At 37.0% G+C, this 6,000-nt stretch overlaps 1 protein-coding gene across 2 annotated transcripts in view; it reads left to right on the forward strand.

Annotated features, from left to right (window-relative positions):
- LOC140002679 (uncharacterized) overlaps positions 1–4,615 on the forward strand; it is a 75,853-nt gene extending 71,238 nt beyond the window's left edge. Inside the window, exons 3-4 of one of the 2 annotated variants that reach the window (XR_011809899.1) lie at positions 2,838–2,912; positions 3,888–4,615. The gene's annotated coding sequence lies outside the window, so the exon portion shown is untranslated. The remainder of the gene's footprint in view (positions 1–2,837; positions 2,913–3,887) is intronic. The other variant, XR_011809898.1, reaches the window with a different exon arrangement.
- The last annotated feature ends 1,385 nt before the right edge of the window (positions 4,616–6,000 follow it).

Here is a 6,000-nt window from a genome sequence, read left to right on the forward strand (position 1 = left end):
AAGGTTGTTATTGCTATTTGAATTCCTCTGGTTTCACTCTGGTAAAAGCCATCTGCAATGACTACTCCTGTGGTGGTGTTTTCCAGAGTGCCTCAGAGACGATCCCATTGATTGGCAGCGCTGTAGTACTGGGCACTTCTGGAGAATTTATGCCAGTTAGAGCAGCCACTCAGTGTTTTTTACTTAATGCGTGCTATTCTGTCAGGCCTATAATTTACAGCAAATTGAACATATTTCACACTCCATTTGAAAGAGTGTTCCATTGTTAAAAGCTTGTATCTTCTCTCACTTTTTGTTGTTCATTATGATGGTTTTTGAGCTTTTCTTGGTACCAAAGGTGGTGGATTTACCTTGCTTCTGTATTATAGTCCCAGTAGAATTCTTGTTATAAAAGAGCAAGTCTGATTTGCATTCCCTCTGAAGCTGTTTTGACGAGTAAAACACAATGGTTTTCTATATAGTGCTATTCACAGTGCTTCAGGCCACGTTCTTGACACACAGGAAAAATAACTAACAGAGGGTAGGTACTTTGAGCTCTTCTTCCTCCCGTTTATGTGGTGAGTATTTATAGGGTCCCTGTTCAGATCTGTATAAGGCTGCATGAGATACTGCAAAAATCTAGAGTTCTGAACTTAGACTGCCTGTCCCTCAAAGCTTCAGACAGTTACATTTGAGTAAGGATCCACAGAAAAAAAAAAAGAGTCATATTTACTCAGAATTTGTCTCAACAATAATGTAAACCTGCCTTAAGTTGCATCACATGTGGTCTGTTTTTCTGTGTGGGCAATGAATCTTTGTACCCATTTTTCCTTCTAATACTGTCAATGTGATCTAGTCACTTCAAGGAATTGCCTTCAGTGAGCTTTATTTGTTCTTTTTACCAACTTTGCAGTACAGTTTTCTTGTTTAATATATAGTCTCTTCTTTGAATTTCTGTCTGGTGTTGTACTTAGTACCATGAAACTAAATCCCCTTTATCTTTTGGTATCAAATTCTTTAAATCTAATTATATAAATTTGTTTAGTTTTAACTTCTTGCATTCTGTCCCATATAGGCCTTCCTTCCTCACTCCTTGGTTTGGTGCAGAAATGTGTCCTCTCCCCTTTTGCTCATTGCAGAACTTGGACCAGATGGAATCTTGTTCTGTTATTAGAGGAGATGGATCCAGAAAGGTTGTCTTCTACCCCTTAGCCTTTGTGATCTCTTCTTGTTCTGTTTAGCTACAAGACTCTACTCCCTTGTGCTGTGCTGCCTATACAAGTCATTCCTAATTGCTCTGTTTCTTTGATGACCTTGACACAGGAATGACTGCTGCTTCAGTGGCCTGGCTTCGAGCACTGGTTAGTTATCACTGTTTGTGGCTTAGGTCTGTTTAATCTGATGCGACGCTTCAGGCTACTCAGGTGGCATCACTCTCTCTGTTTATGTAATTTTCCCTAGTATGGTAAAGTAACACACGAAAACAGCTTTTTTGTAATCAACTATCTATTCAAATATGTCACATTCTCATTTCAACTGATGCAGCGTTCACACCCTTACTGATTTCAAAGGAATTATGTTGCTATACTTTGTTTTTAATATGCTTTTGTGATTGTTAGACTGTAATTGTTTTGGTGTGGCAACTTAAGTAGCCACACAAAATTGCCTTGGGATGTTTGCAACATCTGCATGTTTTCAGTACTTGGTTCGTAATCTCTTTTTACTTTTCTGTAACTGCAGGACTATTTTTTTCCACTTTTCAGGCTACTTTTAATTGCAATGAGACAGCAGTAGGCTTTTGAGAAATTCTATCTAAAAAGCAGACTTATACTTCTATTCTTAGACTATTTCTTGAGCTACTTCTTAAACTTGTTGAGATTGATGTATTTTCTGCTGCAAAGAAGTCTCTCCTTAAAATAAAAGTGTGGTACAGAAAGAATAGCTGCTTTTTCATGCAGCTCTAGCTGCCAGGACTGAGGTATAAAGAGTTTTTTTTTGTTTTTTTTTTTGTTTTTTTTTTTTTAAAAAAAAAAACAGCTGCAACTGGCTTTCAAAGGATTCAGTAATCAAGAATTGCTTTTCCTCCCCTCTGCTGAGGAAAATTCTACTTGTAATTATAGCACACCCAGTACATCAAGAATGCCTTTTTGTTTTTATCTAAGTTGTCTTCCAGGTTTCCCTTCCAAAATGTACTTATAAAACTTATAATTATCTTCAGCTAATATAGCTGCTATTTCTGTCTCAGAAGGAAAGATCTTTCTGATATTTCACATCTCAAGTCATGTTCATGGCTTAACTAGCTCCATTTTCTCCAATGCAGTAATTAGAAGAGATGTGTTTTTACAAGGGAATATTTCAGCATTCTGCTTGATTTCTCCTGTATGTTTTAAATATACTCTGTTATTTGATATTGCTCAACAAATATGGTGTCAGGACTACTCATTTTAAGCCTTGCTTATCACAAAAATGAGCTCTGAGGTAATTTTCCATTTAAAACAACCGGTTAGTTTGCTGCCTGCTTTAGGGAAATGTACCCTTTTTCTTACTGTAGATTGTTAGGATTATACATAAATTCTCAAAACTGGCCATTAGTATTTCTCAAATTGGCCTTTGGTCTTTCACTAAAGAATGCAAAAGACCCAACTTTTTCACCGTCAAGAGTCTCAACCGTTCTTGGAGGAAAAAAAAAAAAAGGGGCATACATTCTTTCACTCACTTCATATGCTTAGTTATGACACTGATCCCCACAGCTGGTTGACCATTTAGTAATTCATAATATTATAGCAAGTGCACATGCTGATTAGACATTAAATTTTGTGTATGCAGATGAAATACCTCATTTATTGCCTCTTTGATAGGTTGATCCTTCATGCCTGTGGGAACTGCGTTTGTGTATTGAAATTCTGCTTTTGGATAGTGCCATTGGTCACTTGGTAAGGCTTCCTTTACCACCATAGTAAGCTCCTACTACTTTAAGGAAAATTTGAAGGAAAAATACTATTTGCTTATGGAAAAAAATATTGGGTGATTTATTCTGAATATTGAAAACAAAAACAGGCATTTATGCTGCAGTACCTGATATTATGCATGTTGTTCTGAAACAGAAACAACCAGAAACTTGATTGAGTAATGAGATTGTCATTACACTAAGCCCTCATTAGTTGTTATGCATGGAAAGCTATGTGCTGGGAAGGTTCATTTCTTAAAAGAAGATGGTTACTTATTCTTGCTTTGCTGTCTTACCTTTTTGTCTAAAGATTTGGAATAATGCCAATAGTTTTAATTACTTCAGTATCCTTTGATACATTAAATCTGTTGCAGATCGGCAGAAATATAGGTATGTTGTTTCCTTATAAACGCTTGAAATAGTGTCAGGAATAGAAGTCAGGAAATATTCTGGGGAAATTCCTTAATATAGACAGAAAAAAAGGTAATCAATTGCTTTACTTTTAAAGTGAAATGCAGTGCATTTGAGTACTGTACAGGTGGCTGCAACAAAGGAAAAATTTTTGTCAAAGCATACAGGTAGTTATCGCTAAACCTAGGATTCGCTTTTCTTGGAGCAGGAAGATTGTAAGACAGTGGGAATGAGCAGGTGATGGAATCAGAGCTTGTGATTATATATTTTAATTTGGCTAGCTATGGAACAGTGTCTAGCCGTAACGAGTATTGTTTTAGTTCCCAGCAGGGATTAGAAGTAGTTCAAACTTGGAACTTCTTTCAGGAGCACCTTGGATACCTTGCAAGAAGTTTATAACAGTCACTGCACAGTTCACCTGTCTACTTAGCCTCCTCAGTTAGTGCCTATTAACAACTGATGGGTTGGGAGACTCTCCCATGCCTGCTAGACTTCTGTACCGATTGCTGTCTGAATGTCTAACAAAGATTTTGATTTATTTAATTATCAGCTTACAGAGGGAGACTGGATGTGGTAAGAGCTAGTAGCTGGAGGAATATGATGGAAACTGAAAGTGCAATTTTCCCTAACCCTGTCTCAAGACTCATTGCATCTAAGATCAAGGAAGACAGGAGGCAGAGTTAGTGAAAATGGAGCTGGTGTGGAATAGAAGCTTTCTTCCCAGTCCAGTCAGCCAATAATGGGCTAAGCAGCAGCGTGGCTGGTACCACTGGGAGCTTGAGAGGCAGATGGGGAATAGCGTTACAGAAGCCTTTTCTTCATTCTTACGTGTATAGCTGAGAAGACTGGGAAAACAGTGCTGGTGAGCCCAGGGAGCTCCCACCACTCACTGAAGAAAAACGTACCTGGGATTCTCTGCAGCTTCTCTCTTTTTCTTTCTTCACTCAAGTGGAGAGAAAAGTATGTGTGTATATGAAGAGATGAGGAGATAAATCAGGAAACAATGTCTTGTTCACATACAAGGGATCTGCTTCTGTCTTATATGTAAAAATGTCATCGATCTTCAGGTAGCTTTTCCACAGTTCAGCTCTTTTTGACCAAAACATAAGAGCTTCCTTGTTTATAGCCTCTTTTTCCTGTAAAATTAATTGATATTAGGAAATTGAATGAAGTATAACTAAAGATAGTTTAGTTTATCTATGACAATAAGTACTTGTGCAAATGTTTTATCAGAAGCTTGCTACTTTTTTAATGTAAAATCTTCAATTGCTGCCTGTTTTAATACTTAAATCTAGGGCAAGTACTTTGTTGCAGTGTAACAACTGTGATGGGAGCTCTTTTAGGACAAATAAATGAAGCTGTGACACAATTTTCAACTCCATGAAAGTCCAGTGCTGATGTTATCACACATCTGTATCTTCCCAGGGACCTGTATAATAGAAGACAGGTATATCTTTCTAAATATTCATAACATGAATGTGCTGCATGAGAGGTTTTATCTGAGTTAAAGATGTCTTAAAAATAGCGTGAAGAAAATAAGACTGTCTTTCCACTGGATGTCACTGTTAGCTTAGATCTGTGGTAGTTTAATACTAATGCATTGTCTGTATAAGGCTACTGTCTTTTTTTTTTTTTTTCCATAAAGTTTTAAAGTGGTTTATTTAACCTCAGAGCTTTAAGAAATATTACTATCATTGTTTTTTTTAAAAAGGGTAGTGCTTAAAATGTTAATGATATGTGGAGTTAGGTTTTACTTGCATGTTTCTAGTATATTTCTGATTGGGATTAAGTTGTTAAATGATACTTAATAATATAGGGAACTAATGGATACAATTCTTTGGTATTAAGAAAATGTATTAATATTAATCTGGTGCAAAAAAATCCCCTTTGTATGGCAGACCTGCATGCAGTGTTTTCTTATGTTTAATCTTTGCTTATTTGGTCTTTGCCTAAAGTTGGATTTTTTTTATAGAACTAGTGAATAATAAAGACAAAATTGCTGAAACATCATCTTTTAGATATACGATTGTGGATACACATGGATTTTGTCCTGAAGCTTTGTAAATTCAATTTCTCATAAATGGTGTGCTTTTATCCTCAAAAGATAGACTATATGCTGTATTCATTAACATTTGTTCATATTCTATTTTTAGCAGTGAATAAAATAACATTTAATAAGAGGGGAAAATGTGACTTGTCAGACCTGCCTTTCAGAAGAAAAATCTAACTCCAATGAGGTAAAAGAATTAGTGCTTTTTTAACTGGACCATAGAATCCTGGAGTGTCTTGGGTCAGAAGGGACCTTGGGTTGGATCACCAAGTTCCAACCCCCTGCCATGAGCAGGGACACCTTCCACCAGACCACGCCCCATTCAGCCTGGTCTCGAACACTTCCAGGGATGGGGCATCCAAGGATAGCTTTCCTTCTTCTGTCTATGGGAAAAATATCCTAGCCTGACATAGTGTTGCTATTCACTAATCCATGACGTTGTGGGACTTTGAGTTTATAGTTTACAGAATGGCTTCCAATGACTTCAGGGAGCATTATTCTGTGGACCCAGAAGAGATGTCCTTCCACAAACTGAAGGATGTTCCAGCATACTAATCCTGTTTCTCTTTTTGAGAGCTACTTATTGCCCTTGGAACAGTAGGAGTTGTCTGGA

This window comes from Anas platyrhynchos, chromosome 5 (genome assembly GCF_047663525.1).
Source record: "Anas platyrhynchos isolate ZD024472 breed Pekin duck chromosome 5, IASCAAS_PekinDuck_T2T, whole genome shotgun sequence".
Classification (NCBI taxonomy): Eukaryota; Metazoa; Chordata; class Aves; order Anseriformes; family Anatidae; genus Anas; species Anas platyrhynchos.